General features: G+C 45.1%; 1 long non-coding RNA gene across 1 annotated transcript; it reads right to left on the bottom strand.

Annotated features, from left to right (window-relative positions):
• Nucleotides 1-671: 671 nt before the first annotated feature.
• On the bottom strand, nt 672-6,654 carry LOC117717184 (uncharacterized). The gene is made up of 3 exons (XR_004607869.2): nt 6,214-6,654; nt 1,277-1,398; nt 672-1,197 (listed from the first exon to the last, which is right to left on the bottom strand). It is a non-coding gene; the product is annotated as an uncharacterized LOC117717184 (long non-coding RNA).

Genomic DNA, 6,654 nt, shown 5'->3' with positions numbered 1-6,654 from the left:
CTTGGCTATGAAGCCTGGGCCATTCGTTTCTGAGATTTATGTAATGCAGATACAATGTATCAGAGAAAGCTTGCTTGGTCGGAAAGAGGAAAAGGAACAGTTATTTCTTCAGAAAAGACTTATCCTTCTGGGAGGGATAAATACACTGTATCATCAAGGGGATGATTAGTCATCCCATCGCCTCAGCATGACTTCATGTGAATCAGCTTTCTTGTGGGGTGGTGTCTTGACCAGGTGATTGACAGCTGTATTGACTAAGGGGATGGACAAACGGTCTGTACTGCTCCAGTCTTTGGAGCTGATTAGAGTGTTGTGTCTCTATCCAGGAGAAAGTGGCCTTTCCTTGTCAGAACCCTGATACCTCCACCTTTTCATGTGCTATTTTAAGCCCCAAGGAGGAATAGTTGTGCTATTTCCCTTCCTAGGGTTACCAGGGTGATGGGAGGTGGGGTCTAAGGCCAACCATGAAATAGAGGTCCATCCACAAGGGCCTCCAAGACTATGCATGATCCCACTTAGAAACCTTATCCTTCTCCCTCAAGAGTTGAGGTCTTAAAATCATTTAGGAGATGGACTGGAATTGCAATCTCTATTCTTCTTCTTCTTCTTCTTCTTCTTCTTCTTCTTCTTCTTCTTCTTCTTCTTCTTTTTTTTTTGATAAATTTATTTATTCACTTTACATCCAGATTGCAGCCCCTGTCTGGATCCTCTCTCTCACAGCCCTTCTCCCATCCCTTTCTATTCTGAGAAGGAGGAGCCCTCCCCCCTCCCCTGCCCCACACCAGGGTGTTATCCCATCTTGGCACATCAAGTCACTGCAGGACTAGGCACATCCTCTCCCACTGAGGCCGGACAAGGGTCTCCTAGTTAGGGGAATGAGATCCATAGGCAGGCAACAGCTTCAGGGACAGCCCCTGCTCCAGTTGTTGAGGGACTTGCATGACTTTCAGACCTTGGAGCATAAGGGGACCTAGCTATAAGACATTCAACTATAGATGAGTGAACACAGATCAACTGTAAATGAGGGGAGTCAAAGTTAAGACAGCAGTTGAGTACACAGGCCCAAAGACTAATTGTATCCCTACGAAGATTATAATAGAAGTAACCCATTTGCATCATGAAAGCCCTGGGATCCTTTCTAAAGCTGTTGATTAAAGGGATAGTTTGGTCACATCTTCATGAATAGCTTTCAGGTGGCTGTGTAAAAGAAGAGAGATAGTAAGAAACCAGACCAGAAACTATAGCCCCATCCCCGCCCCTCACCCATGCTTCTGACATTTAAAGCAGAAACCAGTATCTCCCTTTGGCAACTCTCCGTGGCCAAGGATAAGAGCTGGACCGCCTCTGGGATGCCTGCTCCAAACTTCTGTCTCCTGTTCTCATCTCGGCTCCAAGCTACTGCATAGAAGAGGAAAAGGCATAGATAACAGATGTGAAAGGGGTGTTCTGGGGAAGGGAAAGGCAACTCTAGCCATCCAAAACAGCTCCTGACCTGCTGCATACCAGAGCCTGGTGAAACTGTTGAACACTAAGGGCAAAGTGAAAAAACAAACCAAAAAGAAGCCTCTAACTTACAGTTATTTTTAAATTTTTATTTTGTGTGGTATTGGAGTTGGGGATGTAGCTTTGTGGCAGAATGCCTGGCATGCAAAGAAGCTTGAGGTTCAAGCTTTAGTTAAACACACACACACACACACACACACACACACACACACCACATACATACATACCTGCACGCATACATACACACTCACACCAACATGCACATGACAACATGACACCAAAAACACAGAGACATACACACACATACACCATACATACATATATACACACATACACACACTCATACATGTGTGACACATTCACACATACATACACATATACATTATACACACATACACCATACATACATATATACACACATACACACACTCATACATGTGTGACACATTCACACATACATACACATATACATTATACACACATACACCATACATACATATATACACACATACACACACTCATACATGTGTGACACATTCACACATACATATACACATACATTATACACACATACACCATACATACATATATACACACATACACACACTCATACATGTGTGACACATTCACACATACATACACATATACATTATATACACATACACACACACACACCATACACACACTCAGACACTTAAACATGCACAAACATACACACATACAAACATACACACTCACCGGGCGGTGGTGGTGCATGCCTTTAATCCCAGCACTTGGGAGGCAGAGGCAGGCGGATTTCTGAGTTCGAGGCCAGCCTGGTCTACAGAGTGAGTTCCAGGACAGCCAAGGCTACACAGAGAAACCCTGTCTCGAAAAACAAAAAACAAAAAACAAACATACACACTCTTTCTCACACACAAGTATGCTAGGCAAACCATTCTACCACTGCACCCCTGGCCCTCAGTTGTGTGTGAGTGTGTATGTATGTATGTGGTGAGTGTATTTGTATGTGATGTGTGAGTGTGTGTGTATTTTGTGGGGGGTAAGAAGTCTTGTAAGTCTCCTGCATCTGTGACTTTAGAGCCTCTCCGTGCTTCTCCTTTGGGACTGTCCTTGGATTATAAAGAATCCCTTTCCCTTTGAAGTTTCCATCAGGACTAGAGGATTCTCTGGATCGCCTCCCAATTCTTCAACTTTCTGGCACAGTTCACGTGTGTTTTTAACAATTCCCATGGGTGTCTAACCCAAAGCTCCAAGCTGCAGGAATAGAGAATACTTTTCTTCCTGTATTACAAACCTCTCTGCTGCCTTTCTATCAAGGTTTCTATACAAAGGTTTGACTGCAAGACCCGAAAAGAGAGCTCCCAAATGCTGCCACGTAGCGGATGGGACAGATGGGACGGTGTTTATGATCTTGTCCTCGGTTACCTGACACCAGTCTCCAGGGGAATTAGCAGAAGGCAACTTGAACTTCAGAGGACGTATTTCTGTCTGAGGTCAAGCTATCTTCTCTCTCCAAGGACCTGTACCACATCCTCCCACAAATAAGCCGTGTTATGTAATGACGTACAGGGAAAGTACAGCTTCCTGAGGATACACGGAGAGCGGCTCAGCACCTAAGGGGACATCGAGGCTTCTATCAATTGAACAGGGCTCAGGGCTGGTCAGGAGCCAAGTTCCTCTTGTCTCTGCTGAGTGCCTTTAGAGCTGCTCTCCTCCCCCATAGCCTGCCCTTGTGCATCTTGCAGTTTCTTTGATACTCAAGATGCGGTGCACAAAACCTACAGGATCTTTCTCTGCCTCCTTTTGTCCGGAGCAGTTACCCATAAACTCAGTGCTGCAGGTCACCTCTTTGTCCCATCCTCCTGGGACTGATTTTAACTAGGGTTCTACTTCCAGTACTTGTGTGCACCGCACTATCTAATGTGGAAACGGACTCAGTTACTTCCAAACTAGAGGAGAGAAGGCCAGAAGGTACTCCATGACCCTTACCGAGGCCGTGTTCCTTTCCGAGCCCTCTGGGCAGCTCCACATACAGTCTCCCTAACTATAGATTCTGATATTGGGACCTTCCCATAAAAAGGGAGATGGTTGGGACTAAGGATTCATTAAGTATCTCACATTATGCCGGGCCTAAGTTCTCTATAAATTAAAAACAGAATTAGATGTTCTCATGCTCACAGCATAACAATACAGTACAACAGTAATCGAGACCAGTACTATAATCGAGAACAAGTTTATAGATTACCTGAGGCCTACTCAGTAATATTTCATGTTTTCTTTTAGCCCTCATTACATTAGCCATTGAGGAATGATGTGTTTAAAGTATTTTATTTTGTTTTTAAAGACAGTCTCTTCGTGCAATTCACAATGACCCTGGAACCTGTTCTGTAGTACAGGCTAGCCTCCTGCCTCAGCTTCAGCTGAGATTATAGATATGTGCCACACTCCCCCTGTCTCAGCTGAGCTGACTGAGTAGTTTGAGAGCTATTATGTGGCCTCATTCTGTGGTATTAAAGGCTGGCTCTTAGCCATTGAAACTCCAATGTGTGTAACACTAACACCTGGCAAAGCACCACCTTCCTTAATGACTGCTGACATTTTGCAGAGTGTAGCAAGTATTCTGTTTACTGTTAGAATGAGGAACTGGGAAACTTAGGGCCTAGGTTCAGATTCTCCGCTCAGACATCAACTGTATAAACAAGCACAGGGAGGGCTTCCCTGTGAAGTCTTGAGACCAGGAATGAGGAAACAAATGGAAACACATTCTAAAGAAGCTTCAAGTGCCGGCATTAATCTTTCTGGAGAGCAGGGCTGTGATTTCTGGGTTTAGGGTTGGCACTAAGGTAAGAGGTGACAGGGAGCCTAGGCTCAGGCCTTCATTTCTTTATCTGAAATGCAGAGGTTGGCCTGGGTGGTCTCAAATGTTCCTGGCAACTGGAGGATCAGGGCTTTGAATCCTGACCTCTCTCCCATGGCCTTGGCCTTGTTCTGGTTCTTTAGAGGTTTGATTCTATTCTTCAGATGGAGCCTAGGTTTGGACAACTGTTCTCTCTGATGCATCTGAGAAGCTTGGGGGAGAAAACAAGGGTCACAGAACACAAAACAAGACCAAACACAAACAAACACGCAAGCAAGCTCTCAGGCCTGCTGTGGCAGAGCCTTGCTAAAGAGTATGCATGGTCTTGGGAACCTTCCAGAGAAGAGGTGAGCCTTTCAAAATCACACCTGTTACCGGGGAAATGTTACAATGTTTCAACCAGGCTGCCAGTCAGGTTTTGTGTTTTTTTTTTTTTTTTTTTTTTTTTTTTTTTTGTTGTTGTTGTTTTTTGTTTGTTTGTTTGTTTTTTTCCTGGAAAAGAAAAACAAAACCCCAAACCATTCTTTTGAAGAAGACAGTAGCTGTCCTAGGCTGCTCCAAGCTCCTGTCACTGTTGCTTTTATTGTCTAAATATTGATCTTTATTATTTTTAAATTTGATCTTTATTATTTTTAAATTTGGTCTTTATTATTTTTGAATTTAAAAAAAAAAGAAATAAAAGGAGGACATGACTGGAAATATAAGCCAGAAATAAAAGGAAATATATATCCAGAGGCAGAGACATCTGGCAGAGTCCAGAGTGAATTGGCCATGTGAGGAGAGGGGGAGGGGAAGAAGACCATGACGGGTGGCCTGAGCCAAGAGTCTGGCCAAGAGACTGGTGTAGCCAAAATGGCTGAGATATATAGGCGCCAAAGGAGCTAGCAAGGGGGAAGCTGGAGTTCAGGGTAGAATGACAGGTGTGCTAGCCAGGAGGATACTGTAACAGGTTGGGACGAGGGATGCTGGGAGAAGCTGGTGGCCAGCATCACCTCTGGTATGTTAATAAGCATGTTAGTCATTGTCTTAGGTTTGAGCCCTAATGGCTTTTGTCTATGGGCATGTGTGTTTGTGTGAGTGAATGCCACGACTGTGTTGTTCTGCCTCTCAGACCAGGAGTGAATTAAAGTGGTCTGACAGCTGGGTGGTAGTGTCTCCTGCCTTTCCTTTAACTAGGCAGATGCAGGCCAATTCTGAGTTGGAGGCCAGCCTGGTCTACAGAGTGAGCTCCAGAACAGCTGGGGCTACACAGAGAAACCCCGTCCAAAAAAAAAAAAAAAAAAAACCCACAACAACCAACCAACCAACCAACCAACCAACCAAACGTAAAACCAAACCAAACCAAACCAAGCAAAGCATTAAGTAATTTAGCAGAGTGATGGTGTACACACACACTTTACATTCCTAGAGATACTGATTTTTCTTCCTTTGCACAAGAAAGACCAGAAAGACCATGTTTCATGTTCCAGGAGTGTATTTCTTTTTAGGTCCCTCACAGGACTGATCACATCTGGTATGTTTGGTTTCAGACCCTGGGACAAAGGACTGAGGTGCATATTTTACACATCATAGCAGACCCGGCCTCCAGGTTCTCCCAGCATCCCTCAGTCCCTACCTGGCATACTCTGCCCCTAACCCTGAACTTCCCAGCTCAGGGGCTGGGCTGCCCTTTCCCAGATGTTTTTCTCTATATAAGGAGAGGTTTGGCCTCCTCCCTCCTCCACTTCTCTCTTGGCTCTCTGCTTGCTGTCTCTCTCTCTCCCACCCACCCCCCAACCCCCCATAGCAACTTCCCTGGCCTTGGGACCAGTGAACTCACCCTCCCGAGATCAGCCTCCCAATAAACCTACCTTTGGTATAATCCACTCTGGCTTGGATGGGCTCATTTCACCAGCATTTTATCACCATGCATCAGTTTTTTCCTGAATTTTCTTCTTCAAAGGCTTTCCGCTTTCCCGGGGTACACTGTATTCTCTAGGGATGGGGGGGGGGGGCATCATATCTAGCTAACTTCATCGAAAGAGACAGCTTTGAGGGTGGAGACGGACAAGTTAGACATTACTGAAGGCAAGAGGAGGAAGCATTTCTGAGAAGATGGGTCAGTGGCTTACACACCAGATGCCAGGCCAGGTGTTGGAGAGGATGAAACACACCTGGGTGTGGTCACACAGACCAACGGTGCAAATGCAAGGTCACTATCATGACCACGGCAGAGAAGAGCAGACGCTTTACGTTTGAATAATGATCTGCTGATCCCTCCAACACGGCTGCTCTGGCCTTCTTTTCTATCT

Source organism: Arvicanthis niloticus, chromosome 11, assembly GCF_011762505.2.
Source record: "Arvicanthis niloticus isolate mArvNil1 chromosome 11, mArvNil1.pat.X, whole genome shotgun sequence".
Classification (NCBI taxonomy): domain Eukaryota; kingdom Metazoa; phylum Chordata; class Mammalia; order Rodentia; family Muridae; genus Arvicanthis; species Arvicanthis niloticus.
This window is presented reverse-complemented; position numbering and strand designations above follow the sequence as displayed.